Source organism: Lepidochelys kempii, chromosome 8 (genome assembly GCF_965140265.1).
Source record: "Lepidochelys kempii isolate rLepKem1 chromosome 8, rLepKem1.hap2, whole genome shotgun sequence".
NCBI classification, from domain to species: Eukaryota; Metazoa; Chordata; order Testudines; family Cheloniidae; genus Lepidochelys; species Lepidochelys kempii.
In genome coordinates this window covers 93,975,426-94,001,771 of record NC_133263.1, presented here as the reverse complement: position 1 = coordinate 94,001,771, position 26,346 = coordinate 93,975,426, and the positions used below count along the sequence as shown (strand labels likewise).

General features: G+C 43.0%; 1 protein-coding gene across 28 annotated transcripts in view; it reads right to left on the bottom strand.

Annotated features, from left to right (window-relative positions):
• Positions 1-26,346, bottom strand: part of DAB1 (DAB adaptor protein 1) — a 758,910-nt gene that overhangs the window by 108,019 nt on the left and 624,545 nt on the right. The window lies entirely within an intron of this gene.

Here is a 26,346-nt window from a genome sequence, read left to right as displayed (position 1 = left end):
GGTACTATGAATTCTGTTTCCTTTTTTCCTTATTGATTTTTTAAAGAAAGACACACCAATAAAAACAAAAATGTGAAAGCTGTCTATAATGAATAAGTACATCCTCACTTGGGCCCACTCAAATTATGTGCACAAATTTCCACATCTACGGTCCTGTGCGTGCCGAAGCATGTATTTGTGCTCACAAACTGGATTTGTGTTTTAGTTACAGAACGTGTGTGCACAAATGCATTTTGCTAGTGCAAAAAAACAACAACATAGGGTCAGATCCTCAGCTATTGCAAGTCAGCATGGCCGCACTGAAGTCTTAACCTAAAGGTTGATTAATACACAGAACATAGTGCTAATGACAATGAACAGTACAGTAGTTAACAGTGCAAAGCCAACAAGAGGGAGGTGAAAGATAAAGGGCAGCTTATAAACTCGAGCCAAGCCGGGCTCAGGGCCGACCTGCCTGTGGGAGCTGATCTAACTTACACCACCTACCTACAGTCCTTCTGGCAGCCAGAAACAAGGAGGGTATATGGACCCCCCTGTTATGACCCCTGTTTCAGGGGCCAGGAGAGCATGGAATAAGAGGAATCCTAGAGGAGCTGGTTACATTGGCTTTAAGGACATTTTGTGCTGTAAGAGTAAGGCAAGGCAGGTGGAGTGGAGCTACAGGTCTGACCCAATATCCAGATATTTAAGATTAGGATGAAATGTTATTTTCCATTATTATATATACAACTTTTGAGGCTGTCTTATGGTAATAAAAGCTATATGAAAACGAATTTGATTCCTTTGAAGGGCTTGAAAAAAGGTGTGGGGAACTAACTTTATTTCATCTCAAATGCTCCTTGAACAATGGATAAATCAAGTGGGAACTGGATAAAGGAGCTAATGAAGGTGGATAAGATATTATTGTTCTTTCCAGAAATTAAAAAACACCAACAGGTTCTTCTCCCTAAAATGGATAAAGATAAAGCTAACTTTTCCCCTCTCCAGCGTAAAAAGGCACAGTTATGGTATTTCAAAAATAAGATCACTAATAGTTCTTATCCTAGACTTAGATGATGAAAGTTTATGAAACTTGAAAATCATATGTTGTGGTAGATCACATGAACTGCTTAACACCTCCATTTCTTAAAAAATAAAACAGGTTAATTCCAAAAGCTTTACATATGAACTCTTAGGCAGCCAAAGAGTTTTCTAATCTGAGGTCAGTGATGTCCCTTACTGTTGTCTGCATCATATACAATGCTTGTCATTATGTTACTTCAAGGGAATGCAGATAAAACCAGACTGCTGAAATCAACAAGAGCAAGCAGAGTTACAGTATAACCTCAAGGGAAAAAAAATAGAACCTATCTGTATTACTGCAGGATATCAATATTAAGAGACAGGTTTTTTATATTACTTTTTGTGAAAAATTGCTGAGCTTTTCAAGAAAACAAAAATTAGATGCTTCACAGCATAACCCAGTTATTTTGCTACTTTGTCACTTGTGCCACTGTGCTTTCCATGCTATTACTGCCATCAATACTTTTTCAAGAGACAATATTACAGTGCTCAAAATGCTATGATTTCCTTTCTGGAAGCCCTACCAGAGCCACCAGCATAGATCCATCATAGCCCCATGTATTTTCACTAGTTCATACATATCTACTCATTTTCAAACAAAATTGACCACGTCTAATCTTTTGTGAGAAAACAGTCTAATCCGCATGCAAACATTGAATTATTAGTGTGCTATAAACCAGGATATTGCTATGCTAGGTTAGTAGGCTATTAGCTAGGGGATTCTCAGGCATCTTTCATGCAAAGTAGGTCAATTTCTAGCCATATAATTCTGATTATGTCAAAGTATTTATTCATGAGTTTCCTAATTCAGCATACTTCAGAATAAGTCATATTCACTTAAAAAATATTAAATCTAAATTATGGTTGCAATGACCAGGTTATGGTTACTGACCCAGAAAGATTAATCAGTTTCTTCCCATATCCATGTGCTCTATAATAGCAGAATTGTTTTCTTTTACTCTTATCTGTTTTAATGTTTATTATTTATTAATTATTATTATTTCATAAAAGTGAGAAGAATATAAGAGGAGAGGTGAGGGAAATGACATACAGGCTTATCCAGTTAGAATAATTTCCTGTGCCGTAAGCAGGACTACTAGCCTGGACAGAAAATATACTGCAAGGAACATTCCTGCATTAGCTGGGAGATGGGAAAGGCCTACTATCCCATCTAATCTATCTGATTCATAGATCACATAAATATAGGAACCAAGACTCAAGGTGCTCTAAATTACTTCATAAGCAGTAAGCTTCTACAGGTTCACAAGTTTATTCATTCATTGTACCATTCTGCAGTATTCAGATTGCGTGTGGCGTTAACTTGCTTTCTGGAGTTCTTGGTGCCCGCTTAAAGGATTGTATTTGTGATCAACAGCACCCCAGCAAAATGCCCTGCAAACTTCAGGGCTTGTAGAATAAATAGCTTTGGATATTTCTCTCCAGGGAAAGTGCTGCCTACATTTAATCTTCTAATTTCTTACCAACAGCTGCAACAGAGAAATGTACAGCACTATAGAGATTCCTGCTAATAAAAATTATGGGTCAGATTCTTACACCTTTCTACTAGCACAGAAAGACTTTGAAATGATCAGAAGCCTTCCTGAGAATGACCCCTGAGCTAGTGTGGAACTGGCATAAGGGCTCTACACAGGCCCTGCTAAACCCTCACTATAAAGACAGGATCAAGGACATGGCTGGAATGTACTGTACTATGGTATTCTCTGCTTCCCAGGGCCCATGTGGGGGGCAGGGGAAGCAGGATTTAAGTTACTCCTCTCCGAGAGACCTGGCAATCCCCCTGCCAGGTTCCAGAATACAGGAAGCATAAAGGTGATTCAAAGCCCCTTCCCAGTTCCTAAGATAGACCAAATTCACTCCTATAAGTTGAGATATCTTCAGGTGCCCCAGCCACTAAGACAGAAAGGCTCTAAGTCTGAAAAATCATTAATGGACGAGACTCCATAATACATTTAGCATCGAGCTCTTCTATTGTGAGGTTTTAAATACGAAGCCATGTTTCTGGGATCCAGAGAACATAAGGGGCCACATACTGCCCTTGAGAGTTCAATTCTCTGACATCAACAAGAGATGAACAGAGAAATGTGCATTATCCCTACATTTGCTGTAGTAGCCAGGTATGCATACAGCTTTTCTTTTTGCCAATGACCTTTTTAATCAAAGAGGGCATTATGATTTTTAAATACTTTCAATTACCACTGTCCTAATATTAACTTTCTACATTTTATTTTATTTTATTATACATTTTATTTTGCTGGGGTAATCAAACTGAAATCTGTATCCTTTTTGTCTGGTGAGTTCTCATGCTAGGATTTAAATAGTATGTTTTGTTTTCATCGTTAATAGCCTTCCTTAGACCTTTATGTTACTGTCTGTAGGCATTCAATGTTATCTGATTGTTGATTATGTCTATAGTAATTATTTAACTGCCTGCTGCATTGGTTTAAAAGAACATTCACAACAGTGGCTAACAAGGGTAGGGTCAGAACTACTACTTAAATATAATTATTTTAAAATTAAATGCCAATCCTTTCCCACAGCCAGCTACTTACATATCAGCGGGAAGACAAAGAGCTATTCAGTATGAACCATATCAATGGTTTAGCCTGAGCCAGCAGCTCAAGCCACTAATTTAGAGGCTGAAATATTTCTGTTGTGTTCTGTGTATGGATTTTAGTGTTAAACCATTATCAATTTGTAGCAAAGGGTTTTTGTTTTTTTTTAACTAACAACTTGAATATGAAACAAGAAAAAACTGAGACAGATGAGACAAGACATGGAAGACTTGACCCTCAGGACCATAGACTGCCAACTACCAGTTCAAAAACATCGCAAACAACTTTTTAAAAATAAATGTTAAGAACAGAAAGTCCAAAATGTGGCATTTCAGTTTTTTGCATATGCTGTAAATCTACCCAGATACTGCCATGGTGATAGTGTTATTATTGGACACCCAGCTCGATATGACTTGAATATTAAGCATGTTTTGTGGATTTTGCCATATGAGCCAGTAAAATACTTGTTTCTTTTACTGAGAACTGAAAGTGCACTGATATCTTCCCAAGTCTGCAGGATGTCTGAAACAACTGACGGCTGAGACCTGCCCTTGAGTCATTTTTAAAGGGTGTTGTGTGTGTCAGCCTTTTCGCTCTCCCTTTGTTTAGATCGTACGTTTTTAAAGCACCCACTGTATTTTCTGCGATATTTGTACAGAACCTGGTACAATGGGGTTTTGGTGCTATTTTGGGCCTTTGGGCATTGCCACCACACAAATAAACAGTATAACAAATATGGTGCTCTCCATTCATGGAAATCGACAGCAGTGGACAAAACCAGATTTGGGAAATGTTACATTAACTACCCATTTCTCTTTGGTTATAAGATGCAGTTTCCAGACCACAACGAACATTAGCAATGCTTTAAAAGAAGGGAGTTTTGGCAAGAAATAAGCAAAGTACAAAAATTAATCCTGTGCATGCTATTTAAACAATTTCCATGTTTAGAAATACATCTTGGTGTCACTGGCCCTGGAAGAGAAATCAGTACATTCCAATGTGCCAAATTAACTGGGTTTAAAAGAAGGCCTCAGGGTCCTAGGTGAGGAGAGACCTGGTGAGGCAGGGCTGCCTGGAAGGAGAAGATGAGAGCTGGCAGAGACTGTATGTGGGTCCTGGGAGAAAGCTGAAGGCAGGCGAGCAGCAAGAGGGATTTTCTCATTGGCATCCTCAGGCCAAGAGCCAGAGCTGCAGAGGGCTGAAGGTGGAAGGAGCAACAGAGGAAGTTGCCTTCTGGCTCATCAGGGGGAGAGCCAGAGATACGGGCTGGAGAAGGCTGAAGGCAAGGGAGCAGCGGAAGATTTTACCCACTGATTTCGCCCAGGCCAGACACCGGGATCCATTGGGACAGTCAGAAGGCCAGGGAAAGTGAGGGATACTCCTAGCAGGGAGGCTTAGAGGATTCTTTTCGGAAGAGTGAAGCTGCACTCCAGATGGAAGGACTGGGGTGGCTGTCCAGGGGAACAGGGAAGAAGAGGACAGAGTCCAGGCATCACCTAAGGGGCTGGTGTGCTGTATGTGGGACATGGAAGGACAAGATATTGGATTATCTTAATGACTAATTGCACTGGGGGTGATTGACGGATTTTACATTGGGACTTTTGTTATTAACTATTTTGTCTGAAGTTTTAGGAGGGGTACTATTGAGAGAGGAGAGCCTGAAGTGAAGTTATTGGGTTACCTCAGAGGGGAAACTGAGGCAGGGCATTGCAGAGCCATCCTGAGCCATGAGGGGCACTCAGGAGTTGACAGATCTTGTTACCACTAGCAACTAGTGAAAGCAGTTTTGGAGGAAAGTTGGAAACCATCATGTTTGGAAAAAACAGATACTGCTACTAAGTCCTTGTGAAGGATGTGGAATGCCTGTACTATTTTACGAATACAGTAACTCCTCACTTAACGTCGTCCCGGTTAACATTGTTATGTTACTGATCAATTAGAGAACATGCTCATTTAAAGTTGCGCAATGCTCCCTTATAACGTTGTTTGGCAGCCGCCTGCTCTGTCCACTGCTTGCAAAAAGAGCAGCGGGTTGGAGCTAGCTGCTGGTGGGGGCTTGAAACCAGGGTGGACCGGCAGCTCCCTATCAGCTCCCTTAAGTTCCCAGTGCAGCAGCTGCCCAGCACATCATCAACGCCGGGCAGTTCAGCTGTCCCTCCCCCACTGCCCTGTGCTGCTCCTGCCCTCTGCCTTAGAGCTGCCCCTGGGAAGAGAGAAGAGGGGTGCTAATGTCAGAGTGTCCCTCTTCCCCCCTCCCCGCTCCTGCCCCTCATCTCAACAGAGCAGGGGGGGGAAACAGGACAGGGCTCAGGATGGAGGGAGCTTGCTGGCAGCAGCTACTGCCTCAACTTGCTGATCTACTTTAAAAGGCAGTGTACTTAGAGTGGGGTCAGCGTACTTAAAGGGACAATGCGCGTCTCTCAGTGTGTCTCTTTCAGTCTCTCTCTCTCACACACACGGTGTGTGTCTCTGTATCTCTCACTCTCACACACTGCATGTGTCTTTGTCCCTCTCTGCCATGCTGTGTCTCCTGCCTCCATTCCTGCTGCCTTGTAGAGTGTGAGGCTTCATTAACAACAATGTGTTAACCCTTGAGGGCTCAGCCGAGTGCTAGTTCATCATTTCGCAGTAAGGCATTCCCTGGGAAATATCCCACCCTCTGACTCCACCAGCTCATCCAAGCTTCACAATCATAATTACTGTGGACAGGATTAAACTATTTGTGTAAAACTTATTCTGTGTCTGTGTGTGTGTATATATATATTTTTTCCACCAGACAAAAACTATATATATATATATATATAGTTTTTGTCTGGTGAAAAAAATTTCCCTGGAACCTAATCCCCCCAATTTACATTAATTCTTATGGGGAAATTGGATTCACTTAACATTGTTTTGCTTAAAGTAGCATTTTTCAGGAACACAACTACAATGTTAAGTGAGGAATTACTGTACCATATGTTCCATCTGTTTGTCTGATTATCAGCGTGTGATTTGCCTGATGTAAATAAAGAGGAATTCAGGCAGGGGTTACTGGCAGGTATGTAGGAAAGGGACAGCAGATTCAAACAGCCCATTGACTAGTACTTAAAGGACAATGCAGGTGGTATTCACTTTTGAAGGTTTACATCTGACCCTGTCGGAGTTGTACAGGTTGGCTGGTAACCACAGGAGGGGGAATCCAGATGTGAAAAACTGAAACAAAGATCACTGGGGTAGATAAAAAGACATCCCCTGAAGGAGAGGTGAGAGGGAATACCAGACTGTTGAGGAGTAGACTGAACCCCAGTCCCCAGAAATGGGGGTGTCTGGATTAAGCTACCTGAGCCTATCAGGCAGACAGATATACATTCAGACATTTTACTGTGCTGAAAACCCTTTTCTGTTTTATTCCCACTGTTACGATCAGAGGTAGAAGAACCGGGTGGGGGGCAGTGAACAATAGCACCCCTGCAATGATAATATTCTGGGTCCCACTCTGTGTTTCCATCCTCATGCATGTCAGGACACAAACCATGCTGCACAGGGCTCTGTGACTGCTAGGAGCAGAGGCAAGAGCAGGGCCTGGAGGGGCTGCTGCAGTGCCCAGGATTAGGCTGGGGAGCAGGTAGGATCCAGGATGACTGAGCTACCCCCAACAAGACAGACACTCCAACAAGACAGACACAAAGCAGCTACCCCCAACAAGACAGACACTCCAACCTCCTTGCTCCACCCCTGATGCTCCCCTCCCCTTCAAAACAAGTTTGCTTTGTTTTGAAAACCTGTCTTGGGTCACTGTATTCACCACTGGTTACAGCTCCCGAAGAGAAGAATCGCAGATACTTTAACTCAGTCACACCTGCTGAGCAATCATGGTTGGAAATCGGGGTATAGTAGCCGGGTCTACGAGATCTATGAGTGGAAGAATCGTGGCTCCCACCCGAGAGAAGTGAAGGTGCAGGGCCTAGCATCTCTTTGGGTGCACTCAGAGAGATGGGAGAGGAGTCAGAGGCACAGCTAGCCCTGGGAACCATGACAGTCCTAGGTTGGGCTTCCAAGCGTGTTTTAGTCTAAACTGTGCTACAGAATGTTCCAAACTCAGAAGGAAGGAAAAAAAAGATAGTCAAAACAGGTCTTTTCGAACCAACATCTGGGATCCAATGAAACATTCAAGTAACAATGGCCAGAGAGATGAATCAGAGACTGTAGAAAGGACTCTACGTTTTCACTACATTATGAAAATGGAAAATTCCACCGCCTTGCAAGAAAACACTTCCACACACTTCCAGTAGATACACTGCATCTTCTTTTAGCCTTACATGATGTTGCATCTTGTATACCTGTGTAACATGGAATTTTATTTTATAGGTGTCCAGTCATTTACAATGGGATTCAAGTTTTATTATTTAAATTTTAAGGAGAAAACCATCAGAAGGAAATTGTATAATAAGGCATATATCTAATCCATAAATCAAAACAGAAATTCTGCTAACATCATCAGCAATGAGAAAAACTCTTCTGAATACCACAAGAAACCTAAAACTCCACAACTACATAGTTATTATTTGTACTGTGAACAAACACGTTCATACATAATGGGTCGCATTCCCCAGGTACCAAAACCTAAGACATAGCAGAAAAATGCTTATTGTTCATTATAGGTGGGTGGAGAATGGTTACTAGAACAGTAAGTATTTGAGGAGACTCGATTTGTTTTCCAATTACATTACATATAAAATAATTCAGTAAATCTAAAATAATGTGGCAAATATAGAATAATTTAGTATCTGGCTGTAAACTCTGATACTGTTTTTCTTAGAAGGGAATAAACGGCACCAGAATCCAGCAGACACAACTAACTGATTTACAGTTTGCTGTGCGTGTGCTAGGTGTCATTGTTTTATTTTCAGAAAACTAAATTTAAAGGATATGTTATCTGTGGTGAAGAAAGTTCATTATACTGTATGCCTAATTGGGGGAGGGGAGAAGAATTTTTTAAACGCCACAGATATGTATAACTTCCTCATAATGTACATGGTGAGGATTTCATTATCTCAACCAGCTCCAAGTAGAGCCCTCAAAAACTATAGAGTTTAAAATCTACTTGACCAAAAATATGTCTTTAGTGATCGGATAAAGTTAGAGCACTGGTTTCTCTATCAAATATAACACAGATGTCTCATGCTGATAAGTGAAATCCTTTTCACCTGCTTAATGCACAGGTCAACCATCTGGAAGGGTAAGTGTGGAGGAGTTGGTGAAGTAAAATCCATCTTCCACAGTGACCAGTGAGTAGGTCTGCTACATGGCTGCTATTTCAGCCCATGCTGCAGTGTTTCCAGGCTGGTTGCAGAGAGTGTTGAGGTCCCTGGATCCTCAGAAATGCTGGTCCTGTGACCCCCAATGCTGGCCTACTCTCAGCATGGCTTTCTTTTGCCCTAAGTGTGCCAACACAGACTTCTGATGGTACTTAAGGGGTGCATTACAGTTCTCTCTGTGGAATCAATCCTCCTGCAGCATTCCTCCCAAGTAGTCCACTGTGGGGCTTCAGTGGTTCAGAAAGAGTTGTGTGGGCCCTCCTCAGCACTTTAATAATTTATTCACTAATTTGTTTCCTAATCCTACATGCTAACATTCTACAATATGTATGCTGCTTCCCCCAAAAAGGGGCGGGGGGGAAGCAGAAGAATACTGAAGAGAAACTCAAATGGTGAGCCATGCACTTAATACATTTGGATTTCTTTAAAAAAAAAAAAAGATTTAAGGTTTCTCTAAAAAGGAATTACTGACTCAGAAAAATATACAATCTTCAGGAATATATCAAAATCCCTTCTTCACTAATCTAATTCCACCAGGGGTAGTTAAGTAGTCCCCTAAGTAATTTAAACTTCCTTATTTGAAAAAAAATTCATCAACACCCCCTTCTAGCACCCCAGGAGTATGTGCTGGGAACACATCGGTTATGATGTATTTCTCTGTTTGCAGTAGTAATAGGAATAGGTGTTAGTAGCCTGCCAGTTTTTAGCAGTAAATAAACCACTCAGACATAAATAAATTTACCTAGTCTTTCAACTTTTATAAAGCCCACAAAAAGTACTGCAGGTTTCAGAGGTACTAAAAGCTCCAGAATTATAAATGTGGTCTCAGAAAGAGCTGTGCCAAGAAAATGATAGGCTTGGTCTGACACTAATATTACACTTTAAAAGAATACGATGATTCCTTTTCTTTTCCTGCCATATGATACTTTGGTTTCCTAAACCACTTTGCATACGAGACAGGGTGGTAAAATGTCACAAAGGAGGAAGAGAGGGACTACATGATAAATAAGAGAGCCGAGCTCAGGTTGCAGCTAAATTGTAAAGGCTGAAATAACTCAGTTGTTTTTGTGAAAGATGAAAATTCATATCTGACAGAGTTGGCAAGGTCTTCATGGAAAATTTAACCAGCAGACGGGCCCCACATTATTCCTTCCATAATTCTTACCTAACTTTGCTTCAACACCTCAAATTATAGCACCAACTCTCTGGGCAAGTTTTTGCACTGACTCATCATCCTGTCAATCCACTAGCTTTTATTGATGAAGGGGCCCAATCCTGCAAGTTGCTAAGAACCAAGAGATTGAAGTATTCTCCAGCTGGTTTTTGAATGTTATAATTCTTGACGTCTGATTTGTGTCCATTTATTCTTTCACGTGGAGACTGTCCGGTTTGACCAATGTACATGGCAGAGGGGCATTGCTGGCACATGATGGCATATATCACATTGGTAGATGTGCAGGTGAACGAGCCTCTGACAGTGTGGCTGATATGGTTAGGCCCTATGATGGTGTTCCCTGAATAGATATGTGGACACGGTTCAACCTCAGCCTGGACCAGTCCACACAAGAGATCCACTTCCTGGACACTATGGTGCTAATAAGCGATAGTCACATAAACACCACCCTATACCGGAAACATACTGACCACTATTCCTACCTACATGCCTCTAGCTTTCATCCAGACCACACCACACGATCCATTGTCTACAGCCAACCTCTACGATACAACCGCATTTGCTCCAACCCCTCAGACAGAGACAAACATCTACAAGATCTCTATCAAGCATTCTTACAACTACAGTACCTACCTGCTGAAGTGAAGAAACAGATTGACAGAGCCAGAAGAGTACTCAGAAGTCACCTACTACAGGACAGGCCCAACAAAGAAAATAACAGAAAGCCACTAGACATCACCTTCAGCCCCCAACTAAAACCTCTCCCAACGCATCATCAAGGATCTACAACCTATCCTGAAGGACGACCCATCACTCTCACAGATCTTGGGAGACAGGCCAGTCCTTGCTTACAGACAGCCCCCCAACCTGAAGCAAATACTCACAGGCAACCACACACCACACAACAGAACCACTAACCCAGGAACCTATCCTTGCAACAAAGCCTGTTGCCAACTGTGCCCACATATCTATTCAAGGGACACCATCATAGGGCCTAATCACATCAGCCCACTATCAGAGGCTTGTTCACCTGCACATCTACCAATGTGATATAAGCCATCATGTGCCAGCAATGCCCCTCTGCCATGTACATTGGTCAAACTGGACAGTCTCTACATAAAAGAATAAATGGACACAAATCAGATGTCAAAAATTATAACATTCAAAAACCAGCTGGAGAACACTTAAATCTCTTTGGTCACTCAATTACAGACCTAAAAGTTGCAATTCTTCAACAAAAAGACTTCAAAAACAGACTCCAACGAGAGACTGCTGAATTGGAATTAATTTGCAAACTGGATACAATTAACTTAGGCTTGAATAGAGACTGGGAGTTGAAGGGTCATTACACAAAGTAAAACTATTTCCCCTTGTTTATCCCCACCCCCCACTGTCCCTCAGACATTCTTGTCAACTGCTGGAAATGGCCCACCTTGATTATCACTACAAAAAGTCTCCCCCAACCCCCTTCGCCTGCTGGTAATAGCTCACCTTAAGTGATCACTCTCTTTACAGTGTTTATGGTAACACCCATTGTTTCATGTTCTCTATGTATATAAATCTCTCCACTGTACTTTCCACGGAATGCATCCGATGAAGTGAGCTGTAGCTCACGAAAGCTTATGCTCAAATAAATTGGTTAGTCTCTAAGGTGCCACAAGTACTCTTTTTCTTTTTGCGAATACAGACTAACACGGCTGTTACTCTGAAACCTGTCACAAAATGAAACTCATTAATTTTAACCTCTTTATGACTTCACTAGAAGCTCACCCACCTCTCACTTTTCACAGGGCCAATGTGAAGAGTTGGAGAGATTAAGCATTCAAACCTAGCCCTGGTCTACACTAGGACTTTAGGTCGGATTCAGCAGCGTTAAATCGATTTAAACCTGCACCCGTCCACACAGTGAAGCCCTTTATTTCGACTTAAAGGGCTCTTAAAATCGATTTCCTTAGTCCATCCCTGACAAGTGGATTAGCGCTTAAATCGACGTTGCCGGCTCGAATTTGGGGTACTGTGGACACAATTCGATGGTATTGGCCTCCGGGAGCTATCCCAGAGTGCTCCATTCTGACCGCTCTGGACAGCACTCTCAACTCAGATGCACTGGCCAGGTAGACAGGAAAAGAACCGCAAACTTTTGAATCTCATTTCCTGTTTGGCCAGCGTAGCAAGCTGCAGATGACCATGCAGAGCTCATCAGCACAGGTGACCATGATGGAGTCCCAGAATCGCAAAAGAGCTCCAGCATGGACTGAACGGGAGGTACGGGATCTGATCGCTGTTTGGGGAGAGGAATCCGTGCTATCAGAACTCCGTTCCAGTTTTCGAAATGCCAAAACCTTTGTGAAAATCTCCCAGGGCATGAAGGACAGAGGCCATAACAGGGACCCGAAGCAGTGCCGCGTGAAACTGAAGGAGCTGAGGCAAGCCTACCAGAAAACCAGAGAGGCGAACAGCCGCTCTGGGTCAGAGCCCCAAACATGCCGCTTCTATGATGAGCTGCATGCCATTTTAGGGGGTTCAGCCACCACTACCCCAGCCGTGTTGTTTGACTCCTTCAATGGAGATGGAGGCAATACGGAAGTAGGTTTTGGGGACGAAGAAGATGATGATGAGGAGGAGGTTGTAGATAGCTCACAGCAAGCAAGCGGAGAAACCGGTTTTCCCGACAGCCAGGAACTGTTTCTCATCCTAGACCTGGAGCCAGTACCCCCCGAACCCACCCAAGGCTGCCTCCTGGACCCAGCAGGCGGAGAAGGGACCTCTGGTGAGTGTACCTTTTAAAATGCTATACATGGTTTAAAAGCAAGCATGTGAAAGGATTACTTTGCCCTGGCATTTGCGGTTCTCCTAGATGTAGTCCTAAAGCCTTTGCAAAAGGTTTCTGGGGAGGGCAGCCTTATTTCGTCCTTCATGGTAGGACACTTTACCACTCCAGGCCAGTAACATGTACTCGGGAATCACTGTAGAACAAAGCATTGCAGTGTATGTTTGCTGGCATTCAACCAAAATCCGTTCTTTATCTCTCTGTGTTATCCTCAGGAGAGTGAGATATAATTCATGGTCAACTGGTTGAAATAGAGTGCTTTTCTTCAGGGGACACTCAGAGGAGCCCATTCCTGCTGGGCTGTTTGCCTGTGGCTAAACAGAAATGTTCCCCGCTGTTAGCCACAGGGAGGGGGGAAGGTTGAGGGGGTAGTCACGCGGTGGGAGGAGGCAAAATGCGACCTTGTAACGAAAGCACATGTGCTATGTATGTAATGTTAACAGCAAGGTTTACCCTGAAAGAGTGTAGCGACTGTTTTATAAAATGTGTCTTTTTAAATACCGCTGTCCCTTTTTTTTTCTCCACCAGCTGCATGTGTTTCAATGATCACAGGATCTTCTCCTTCCCAGAGGCTAGTGAAGCTTAGAAAGAAAAAAAAAACGCACTCGCGATGAAATGTTCTCCGAGCTCATGCTGTCCTCCCACACTGACAGAGCACAGACGAATGCGTGGAGGCAAATAATGTCAGAGTGCAGGAAAGCACAAAATGACCGGGAGGAGAGGTGGAGGGCTGAAGAGAGTAAGTGGCGGGCTGAAGAGAGTAAGTGGCGGGCTGAAGACAGGGCTGAAGCTCAAATGTGGCAGCAGCGTGATGAGAGGAGGCAGGATTCAATGCTGAGGCTGCTGCAGGACCAAACCAGTATGCTCCAGTGTATGGTTGAGCTGCAGCAAAGGCAGCTGGAGCACAGACTGCCACTACTGCCCCTCTGTAACCAACCGCCCTCCTCCCCAAGTTCCATAGCCTCCACACCCAGACACCCAAGAACGCGGTGGGGGGGCCTCCGGCCAACCAGCCACTCCACCACAGAGGATTGCCCAAAAAAAAGAAGGCTGGCATTCAATAAATTTTAAAGTTGTAAACTTTTAAAGTGCTGTGCTTAAAGTGCTGTGTGGCATTTTCCTTCCCTCCTCCACCACCCCTCCTGGGATACCTTGGTAGTCATCTCCCTATTTGTGTGATGAATGAATAACGAATGCATGACTGTGAAGCAGCAATGACTTTATTGCCTCTGCAAGCAATGATTAAAGGGAGGAGGGGAGGGTGGTTAGCTTACAGGGAAGTAGAGTGAACCAAGGGGCGGGGGGTTTCATTAAGGAGAAACAAACAGAACTTTCACACCGTAGCCTGGCCAGTCATGAAACTGGTTTTCAAAGCTTCTCTGATGCGTACCGCGCCCTCCTGTGCTCTTCTAACCGCCCTGGTGTCTGGCTGCGCGTAACCAGCAGCTAGGCGATTTGCCTCAGCCTCCCACCCCGCCATAAACGTCTCCCCCTTACTCTCACAGATATTGTGGAGCACACAGCAAGCAGTAATAACAGTGGGAATATTGGTTTCGCTGAGGTCTAAGCGAGTCAGTAAACTGCGCCAGCGCGCCTTCAAACGTCCAAATGCACATTCTACCACCATTCTGCACTTGCTCAGCCTGTAGTTGAACAGCTCCTGACTACTGTCCAGGCTGCCTGTGTACGGCTTCATGAGCCATGGCATTAAGGGGTAGGCTGGGTCCCCAAGGATACATATAGGCATTTCAACATCCCCAACAGTTATTTTCTTGTCTGGGAATAAAGTCCCTTCCTGCAGCTTTTGAAACAGACCAGAGTTCCTGAAGATGCGAGCATCATGCACCTTTCCCGGCCATCCCACGTTGATGTTGGTGAAACGTCCCTTGTGATCCACCAGAGCTTGCAGCACTATCGAAAAGTACCCCTTGCGGTTTATGTACTCGGCGACTTGGTGCTCCGGTGCCAAGATAGGGATATGGGTTCCGTCTATAGCCCCACCACAGTTAGGGAATCCCATTGCAGCAAAGCCATCCACTATGACCTGCACATTTCCCAGGGTCACTACCCTTGATATCAGCAGATCTTTGATTGCGTGAGCTACTTGCATCACAGCAGCCCCAACAGTAGATTTGCCCACTCCAAATTGATTCCCAACTGACCGGTAGCTGTCTGGCATTGCAAGCTTCCACAGGGCTATCGCCACTCGCTTCTCAACTGTGAGGGCTGCTCTCATCTTGGTATTCATGCGCTTCAGGGCAGGGGAAAGCAAGTCACAAAGTTCCATGAAAGTGCCCTTACGCATGCGAAAGTTTCGCAGCCACTGGGAATCGTCCCAGACCTGCAACACTATGCGGTCCCACCAGTCTGTGCTTGTTTCCCGAGCCCAGAATCGGCGTTCCACAGCATGAACCTGCCCCATTAGCACCATGATGCATGCATTGGCAGGGCCCATGCTTTCAGAGAAATCTGTGTCCATGTCCTGATCACTCACGGGACCGCGCTGACGTTGCCTCCTCGCCCGGTATCGCGTTGCCATGTTCTGGTGCTGCATATACTGCTGGATAATGCGTGTGGTGGTTAATGTGCTCCTAATTGCCAAAATGAGCTCAGCGGCCTCCATGCTTGCCTTGGTATGGCGTCCGCACAGAAAAAAGGCGCGGAATGATTGTCTGCCGTTGCTCTGACGGAGGGAGGGGCGACTGACAACACGGCTTACAGGGTTGGCTTCAGGGAGCTAAAATCAACAAAGGGTGTGCCTGTACATCAAGGAGTATTTCAGGCAGGACTGCACGGAGGGTTCCAATAAGAAATGGTGCACCTAAGTTATCGTTGTTATTGGAACAAGGAGGTTAGCCTGGCCTCTGATTGATACATGGCTAGATTTACCTCGCTGCACCTTCTCTGTGAGTGACTGCAGTGTGATCTAGACAGGGGAGGAGGCAAATGAGTACAAAACAAATCTGGTCTATTTCTTGTTCTGACCCACTCCATCTATCTTTTACATCTTTGGCTGGCAGCAGACGGTGCAGAAGGACTGCATGCCATCCACATCTCATGGCTGCTTGGCAGAAGATGGTACAGTACGACTGCTAGCCATCTTCATCTCTTGCCTGCCTGGCATAAGATGGTACAATACGACTGCTAGCAATCCTCATCTCTTGCCTGCCTGGCAGAAGATGGTACAGTACAACTGCTAGCAGTCCGTATCGCCTGCCCGCTCACCATAAGACGGTTCAATAGGACTGCAGGACTAAAGAGAATGACCTGGTCAAGTCACTCCAAATTTAGTCCCTGCGCCCATGTCTGCCCAGGCGCTCCCAGCCGACGTGGCCAGGAGCACCTCGGACACGACGAGGACGACTACCAATCGTATTGCACCGTCTGCTGCCAGAAGGCAATGGGTTGCTGCTACTGTGCAGCAAAGCCGTACCGCGTCTGCCAGCACCCAGGAGACATAGGGTGACGGTTACCTGAGCTGGCTCCATGCTTGCCGTGGTATGGTGTCTGCACAGGTAACTCATGAAAAAAGGCGCGAAACGATTGTCTGCCCTTGCTTTCACGGAGGGAGGGAGGGAACGGGGGCCTGACGACACGTACCCAGAACCACCCGCGACAATGTTTTAGCCCCATCAGAGTGCTCCATTGTGAGTGCTCTGGACAGCACTCTCAGATGCCCGATTGTTTGCCATTGCTCTGACGCTGGGAGGGGCGCTTACAGGGTTGGCTTCAGGGAGCTAAAATCAACAAAGGGGGTGGCTTTACATCAAGGAGTATTTCAGGCAGGACTTCACGGAGGGTTCCAATAAGAAATGGTGCACCTAAGTTATTGTCCTTATTGGAACAAGAAGGTTAGCCTGGCCTCTGATTGATACATGGCTAGATTTACCTCGCTGCACCTTCTCTGTAAGTGACTGCAGTGTGATCTAGAAGAATGAGTCCCCTAGACAGGGGAGGGGGGGAAGCAAATGAGTACAAAACAAATCTGGTCTATTTCTTGTTTTGATCCACTCCATCTATCTTTTACATCTTTGGCTGGCAGCAGACGGTGCAGAAGGACTGCATGCCATCCACATCTCATGGCTGCTCGGCAGAAGATGGTACAGTACGACTGCTAGCAGTCCGTATCGCCTGCCCGCTCACCATAAGACGGTTCAATAGGACTGACTGCAGGACTAAAGAGAATGACCTGCTCAAGTCACTCCAAATTTAGTCCCTGCGCCCATGTCTGCCCAGGCGCTCCTGATCGACCTCACAGAGGCGACCAGGAGCACCTCAGACATGACGATGACAGCTACCAGTCGTACTGTACCGTCTGCTGCCGCAAGGCAAGGGGTTGCTGCTACTGTGTAGCAATGCCGTACCGCGTCTGCCAGCACCCAGTAGACATAGGGTGACGGTTACCTGAGCGGGCTCCATGCTTGCCGTGGTATGGCGTCTGCACAGGTAACTCAGGAAAAAAGGCGCGAAATGATTGTCTGCCCTTGCTTTCACGGGGGGAGGGAGGGAACGGGGGCCTGACGATATGTACCCAGAACCACCCGCGACAATGTTTTAGCCCCATCAGGCATTGGGATCTCAACCCAGAATTCCAATGGGCAGCGGAGACTGCGGGAACTGTGGGATAGCTACCCACAGTGCAACGCTCCGGAAGTCGACGCTTGCCTCGGTACTGTGGAAGCGCTCCGCCGAGTTAATGCACTTAATGCACTTAGAGCATTTTCTGTGGGGACACACACACTCGAATATATAAAACCGATTTCTAAAAAACCGACTTCTATAAATTCGACCTAATTTCGTAGTGTAGACATAGCCCTAGGTGAATTTATTTATTGAATTTATGCTCCACTGAGGACACATTTCTGCACACCTTGTTATATGTGGCTGGCAGCACTGCTTTTCCAAGCTATGCAAACACACATGGCAGCAAGCACTTACAAAGTCTCTTCTTCACAGCTCAAAAAGTTCTTGCTCTCTTTCAAATATAGTGCTTAAGTACCGAAAGATGAACTTCAGCCTAATTGTCCCTGGCATTGAGGTATCACTGTTGACAGAAGTTCCATTCCCCTTGCTGCTATTTAGCAGCATGACCCATTTGTGATTTAAGATCAAGGACACCCAGGGTAACTAGAGTTACAGAGCACTAGAGAATTTATTAGGGCTTGCAATTTCTTGTGAATCCCTTTTCTTCAAACAAGATGTTCTCTACAAATAGCTCTTTGTCTAGAGTAATTATTTGGGGATTAGGAAGAGCTAATAAAACCCTGTTGGAAGGCTGGAAGAATTTGAGATGATAACAAGGTTGCAAAGTGCCTGAGGGAGCAGAGACATCTTTCTGATAGCAATTTAATCAACCTTGATTAAAAGAAACATCTACTTGTGCCTTGTGCAATACATGTTGATAAAAGTGTACATTCTAACCGTCAGGCAACCTATTCTATCAGACCCTGGACTGTACGCCTACCACCTCTACTTTTGCTCAACACTGAGAACCAAGAAAGGCTGTGATGGTACTGTACACTTGATAAACAAAATGGTGCAAGTGCTTCTGAAACCAGAAAGATGAAAATCTTATTGAAATACACAGACTGGTGCTTAAACAGACACCCACAGATATGACCATTCTTGAGAGAGAATACCTGATTTATGCCCAATGAAAACCCACTGACCTTAACAGGAATGTATGGGGAGTAACAATTAAATTACATTAGGGACATCTGAACCAGTGTAACTATACTGATGTAGCTATGTCAGTGAAAATCCCTAGTGTAGATACATTGCACTGGTGTAGTATGAGACTTGCCCCAATAAGTTATCAACTCCAATCAGTGGAGTTTCACTTTCCAGGTTGTCCATTGCGTGCACAGTCTCCTCATAACTGGACATAAAAGGACCAGATGATTGGGGAACAACACTGCAGAGATCTTGGCCCTGGTCTTGCATCATTCAACTACAACAGAGTGTACAGAATTTTCTGTAAAGCTACAAGACTCTTAATGAAGTACGTCCTAAGTTACTATCCTTGAAGAAACAGTAATTTATCCCACAAACTCTTCCTCAAGTGCTGAATTAGGAAGGCCTACAATAAACACCACTCTGTTTATCGCTACTATTCCCATAATGTGAAAGCACTGAACTCCAGCCATTTGGGCTCATACATGCCAGATCTGAATATCACTGTAAATATTTCTATTCACTATTTATGTCTCTGGGGAGAAAAAAAACAAGAACGCTGTAGGTACTGATAACCTATGGAAGCTTGAATAATAATGGCTTGTTAGTAATATTCAACTATTTTAATGATTGTAGGTCTTACCCTGACACTAAGCCAGACAATTAAAACATGATTAGGCTAATTTTATCTACTTTTGATACCTAGTTACTTTCATTAAGTTCAGGACTGCTATGCATTAAAAAAGTCATAATACAATCACAAAGCAAATTCTGACTTTTATGTAAATCACTAAAGGAATATGCTGGCCAATCTCATTTAATCAGTACAAATCCTATTGATATTGGTTGATTTTTATATTGTTTAAACAAATCATAGTAAACCACTTCCAATGAGATTCCAGACCTTGCTTTCAAGGAGCTCTAAAATAAGACCAAGGACAATTATACACACTTTACACACATTAAAAATAAACATATTGTAATATTACCTTCTCCAAAATGCAAATAAAGAGTGAGATTCTGATACCCTTACTCCACTATTAGTTTCAATGGAATATTTATGGAGTAAGGTGCTATTTAACATGAGTAAGACTATCAGAATTGGGTCTGATCAGTTTCAGCAACACCAACAGGCTAAAAAAAATTAGCTTCTAAAAGAAAGGCTTCGAAGAGATTGATGTTTTTAAAAACTAAAGAAGGGAATTCAACTGATAGAAAATACTTCTCAAAATAATTAAGTGAATTAATTTAAACCATGATTTTATGCCAATGAGTTAGGAAAACAGCACCAGTGATGCTAAAAAGGAAACATAAAAGATGTCTGACTCCTGGAATCTCTCAATAAATACACTGTGCACATAAAATAATGGGAATACAGTTAAAAGAAAAGGAGTACTTGTGGCACCTTAAGAGACTAACAGATTTATTTGAGCATAAGCTTTCGTGAGCTACAGCTCACTTCATAGGATGCATTCAATAAATAAATAAATTTGTTAGTCTCTAAGGTGCCACAAGTACTCCTTTTCTTTTAGCGAATACAGACTAACACGGCTGCTACTCTGAAACCTGAGAATATAGTGCATGCAATAAACACAAACCACAACTAAATGAAAACGTGCATTTTACATTATGCAACCTATGGCAAAGTATGCCAATTACGTATTACAAATAGCGCTCTCTATCCTACACGCACACCATAAAGTGCAATGATGAAACAAGACGGGCAAGGGTTCTAGCAGACAGCAGGCTCAGACAGCAAGGTGAGCTAACAGTGTGAACAAAGTCCAAAGCAGAACAATGGCAGTTAACTAAAAAGCACAGTAAACACAGATACTTTCCTCCGCCTTACATTGTTTCAAATGACCCTTCAAAACATCTTAAATGATATCAAATAAGGTATGAGATCTTGCAGCATAAAATATTTTCTCTGTTCATAAGACAATTATAAGAAACAGCATAACAAATGGTTATCCAGAAGTTTTTCAATTAACTAATACTTTTCCTATTGTACACCGTAACTCAGTAGGGATAGTTCAGAGCTAAATACACAAGATTATAAAACAGACACTCCAATATCTGACTCAGATGAAAACTTAAACATCTGAGAGAGAAGGGCACTTTGTCACCTTTGCTTAAACTGTTGAGAGTGAAATGACAATAGGTGCACATTATTGCTGGCACAGAAGCCTTGGTAAAGATGGATTACACCAGAGGAAAATTAACAGTTAGTAATTACAGAATGACTTTGGAGGAGAATCTATCTATCTATAAAATAGATAATTCTAACTCTTTTCAAGTCACTTTGTGCTCTATATAAATCAGTTATACCAACATTCCAAGAAGCCTGGATAGTCTCAATTAATATTTTAAACACAGGAAAATAACCAGCACATAAAAGAGACGAATGGGGGAAACAGTCAGTGAGAGGGGAAAATCCCACCCACAGAACTGTTGGAACTAGATCCTTAAGTAGCTTCTTGCATAAATAATTAAGACTAATTTACAGAAACAATTATCATCTACTACATTGACACTAATTGTTCTAGATGGGAAGAGGGCACTATACACTAAAAGCTGTCTCCCTGTTATTTTGGGTATTGGGAACAGCAGGGAACTTTCTCTGGTCTCCCTAATTCCTCCCTGATGTTTTAATATCTCACGACCAATATATACAGAAAGATCCTGGAATTAATTCAGACAACATTTTACTCACAGAATTGGTTGTAGGTTATTGAAAGAAAGTCAAGCATATTTTACTCAGGAAATTCATCCTTTTTTTCCCCTTCATGAAAATACTCTGTCACTCTGCACAAGAAAAATGGTCCAGTGCTAATATTTTATAGATAACAAATAATAAGATTATGTCCTCTTAGATAAATATGAAGAGGGGAGCAGGAGACATAATTATATCCATATTTGGAGTACGGCTTAGTTGAGATAGACAAACTCACGTTCAGTGAATGTTAAATTCTGTGGGAAATTCTTCAAGGAGAAAAGTGAAAGGGTGATGATATAAAAATATTGAAGTTTGGGGAAAGAAAGAGAAAGGGGGAAAAGAGAAGGGAAAAGATTTATGGTCAAATCCGTCTCTCAGTAACATTATCACAAATCCCACTGACGGCAATGGAAGTTATATGAACATATCAGAGGGCAGAATCTGTCCGTTCAACTCAAGGACTCTCTGCCTGATTAAGTTTAAATTAAACTCCCTTCAAGTTGTTTCCCATGTTGACTATCTACATGTAGACAGCAGTCTTTTCTTCACAGTGTGCACTGCCTTCAGGGCAGCAAAGAATGAGAACCCTGAATTCCTTGCACATTAAAGGCTAGTATAAATCCGCAGAGCTCCATTGAATGCAAGGCGCTAACTCCTTCAACTCCCACTCACTTAGCACCTCCCAGAAGTTGCTCAGAACCTTGCAGGATTGGCACCTTGTTTTCAGCAAATAAAAAGGAAAACTTCTGTAGAGAATGGACATCTCCCTGTTATCTGCAGGACAATCAACTAGTGAAAAATACTCCTTAGAGACTGGCTGAAGGACATACACATCATTTGAGGGCATATACAAATACCTGTATTATCTATCTAGAAAGCTTCACAGCAGCAATTAAACCCTCACTTTCCATCTAAATCCTACACTTCTCCAAATTTGGAATGTTCAGATGTTGAGATTGTGGTTCCTTGTCTCTCATACTGCTGTCTGTTTCTGCTAACATTGCCTGGAACAGGCAGTTTCAGGGTTTTGTTTTCTATTTCTGGCTTGTATGAGAACTAGGATGGTGGAAATCTCTACAGATAAGCTGATCACATGAAATTTCTGCCATTTGGGGTAAAACAGATTGTGAGACTTCAGCACCATGGATCCTAAACCCTTGCCCTGTTCCACCCTTAAACCTGAACGCCAAACCATAGTCTAAAGGTTATATCTGCACTACAGTTTATGTCAGCATATTGGTTGTCCCTCATGGGTGTGTGTGTGTGTGTGTGTGTGTGAGAATAAATCACACCCCCGCCCCGCGTGACATAAGTTACACCAATATAAGCACTGGTGTGGACAGCACTGTGCTGGCGGGAGAGCTTCTGCTGCCGACATCGTTTCTATCACTCGTGGGGGAACTCTCTCCCATCCACTTCAAGCAGCTACATTAGAGAGCTTACAGCAGCACCGCTGCATCTAAATGCAATTTCGTTCCAGTCACCGTCTCCTCAGCCAATCTCCAATTAAAATGATAACAACCTGAAAAATGTACCACCAGTACAGATGAATGAGGTCATTTCTTACTAGTGTTTGTATTGAAGCCACTTCAATGTGCTTCAAACTTAAACAAGGCAGTGGAATGGCACGGTAATTTATACAAAGGATGGATTTGCTCATAGCCACGCTAGATGTATCAATTACTATCAACTGCAAGATTAGATTTTGTAGAATATCACAAAAATCGGTGGTCAGACCCTAAAGATGAATGTCGCCGTTTTATTGTTTAGTTACATTCAAATAGCTTACTATCCACCCTTAAGCGGGTAATCAGCATGAACCATACAACTGCAAGAGCAATTGCTTTACCCAACAATAAAAGCTGTAAATATACTAGATTTCTTATATAGCACATCTCTATTGACATGTAGATTTATAGACTAATAAACTAGTAATGATTCTTTATGCTGATTAGTTGAGATATACAAAAATCAGTAAAGATGGTAGCTGTTGAAAGCCGTAACTCTCAGCTGCCCTATATTTCACAGGATGTCTAAGATTCCACCAGATTTTTTAATACTGTGTCCTACTATCTTGCAGTAGTATCTCATTGTTGGGTCTCCCTAAGCTCCTCCCTATGACACATGATGTTACTGGTGATCTGAAAGCCCTTTTTTATGCTCTCTTCTGATGAGAGCTGTGCATGTGACCCATGCAAATTGGGAAGCAGTGCTGACAGGAGGGAGCAGACCCAGGTATCTGAGAGCTGCCCTCCAATAATGCAGTCTAGTGAGTGTCAAGGTGGAAGAAAATGAGGTGGAAAAAATCATACAATGTTTTTTATGGGACAGAGGCATCTAAATGGCACTACGCCATTGTTTTGTAAATAGAAGTCTGATGACTTCTTTTTCAACTATAGTACGTCTGATCAATTTATTGTCACATTCTGATTTAAAACAGAGTGCATGAGAGGATGGAGGGAGTATGTGATACTAGTGAACAAACCTGAGGAGGAGGCTGAAGCTAACGTTTGCACAAATGCTCCTAGGGAGGACCATAAACTGGGAGACTGTGCTGGAAGAGAGCCTATGGGAAGGGAGGACTCCCCACCCAAGGTCAGAGAACTCCACTGAACCTCAGGCTTAGGGAGAGAGGCAGTGATGCTGAAGGCAGAAACCACATATTTGGATAATTACTACCTCAGCACCCCTAGTTCCAGCACCTATGGAAAGAAGTTTCTGTTGCTCTTTTTACATTTCTGTTAACTTGTTTTGATTTGTGTTTATGAACGTTATCCTTTGAATTAAACCCTTGCTCACTGCATTTGTGTTTTGTTTCTGCTCATTCAGTGTACCAGTTTCCCAGAGTATAAAAAGAAGTCTCACATTGACTAATTTGGGGGCTGCAATATTTAACATTTAAAACGAGGCGCAGTAGGTCTCATCTCACCTCATTTGTTCACTAACACAATAAGGCTTTTGTCCTTTGATTGATTCAACAAGTTTATAAAATGCACCATGGGGACTCTCCTCTCAGTGTGACCAGGTGGTGATCAACACCCTGGCAAACTCAGGCCCGTCTTATTTAAGCACCTCTGATTTAGCACTCAGCTTTGAAAAGTCTGGCCATAAATGTCTGATGCTTTTTTGAATCCTATGCAGCTCTTAGCCCCAATTATATCTTCCAGCAGTGAGTTCCATAGGTTAATTATATGTTGTGTTAAAAAAGTAGTTATTTTTATCAACTTTAATTTTATTGATCTTTAGTTTCTTGGTTCATGAGCTATGAGGAAGGGTAAATGGGACTATCCAATTTCTCATCATCTCTTCTCTAAACAAAAGTCCTAATCTTTTTCAGTTTCTCTTCCTTTTCTGAAGTCATTTTAGAGGCTCCTCTTCGGAGCCCTTCAATTTCTGCCAATTTTTTTTTATGAGAAGATGATTCATAGTTTTCAAGCGACTAGAACTAAACATAATATTTTAGGTGAAGCCATACCTTCTACTTATATAATGGTACTATAATATTCACACAGTATTATTTTCTATCCCATTCTGCCAGCATCCTAACATTTTGTTTGTGTGATATAAACCCCTGCCTGGTATCTTCATAGGTTTATTTAAACATACAGAATTATGTGTAGTTTTTACAGAAGCACATGCATTTGTTCTTACCAAGCACTTCCCTCCCTGTTGCCAGGAAGTTTAACATCCAAGATCCTGGAAGTGTTCACACACTAAAGGGGTCTGTATTTTAAGGTTGCAAGAATAATATTCTCTTATTGGGTCACAAAGTTAGTGGTGCTTCTCACTGCCCACCTTCTCAAATTGTTCTTTGGTGTAGCTAATTTAAAACACACCCTTAGAATCACAGAATCATAGAATATTAGGGTTGGAAAAGACCTCAGGAGGTCATCTAGTCCAATCCCCTGCTCAAAGCAGGACCAACACTAACTAAATCATCACAGCCAAGGCTTTGTCAAGCCAGGCCTTAAAAACCTCCAAGGATGGAGATTACACCACCTCCCTAGCACCCCATTCCAGTGCTTCACCTCCCTCCTAGTGAAATAGTGTTTCCTAATATCCAACCTAGACCTCCCCCGCTGCCACTTGAGACCACTGCTTCTTGTTCTGTCATCTGCCGCCGCTGAGAACAGCTGAGCTCCATCCTTTTTGGAACCCCCCCCTTCAGGTAACTGAAGGCTGCTATCAAATCCCCCTCCACACTCTCCTCTTCTGCAGACTAAATAACCCCAGTTCTCTTAGCCTTTCTGCTCCCAAGTCTCAATGAAAGTCAATCTCCTTAGTTTTTCCATAGGATAAAATAAAATTAAATTAAAGTTAAAGAAAAAAGTAATTTGTCACACGATCACTGACGAGAGGGGCATATATTTCAATTTCCTCACAAAAATCTACTCTGACCTTTAATTTCACTACAGCAATTACTCACCATAATTTTTCCAACTGAGGCACTGGTATAAATTTATCAGTAAATATACAGTTATATATTTAGCCCTACGTATAGGAAGGTTCCCTAGCGTATCTTTAAATAATGGCACTGTGGCTTGTGTTTTAACCTAAGACCTTTGCTATGCTCTCGCACAGCAAAACATACAGCTATTACCATGCATCACCAGCCACCAATCTCTTTCCTCATTCCTATTATATTGCCTGCCTAAACGGGTAAGGGTTTCTGCTGCAGGTGATGGCTGTTTTTCTTACTCTCAGTCATCTCTCACCTCTGTGTAGCCTTTTATCTTCTTTTCGTCTCACCTATGGACTCTGAGCAATAGATAAAAGCAGCCAAAAGAAGCAACTCTTTCAAGCTCTGGTAAAGTGTAAGAGCTAAATGCTCCTCTGAGGAGGAACTGATTACATACCACGGCAGGGCAATGGAAAGCAGCCTAGGCAATGGTCACTGTATTCTCCTAATTCCATACATTACTTTCACACGTTCAGGAGTGCTTGACTGAAGGGGGGGAAACTCAAGACAACGCCTGACTGTTTGCTGAGATATGAGCATGTGTTTACAAAACGGAGGG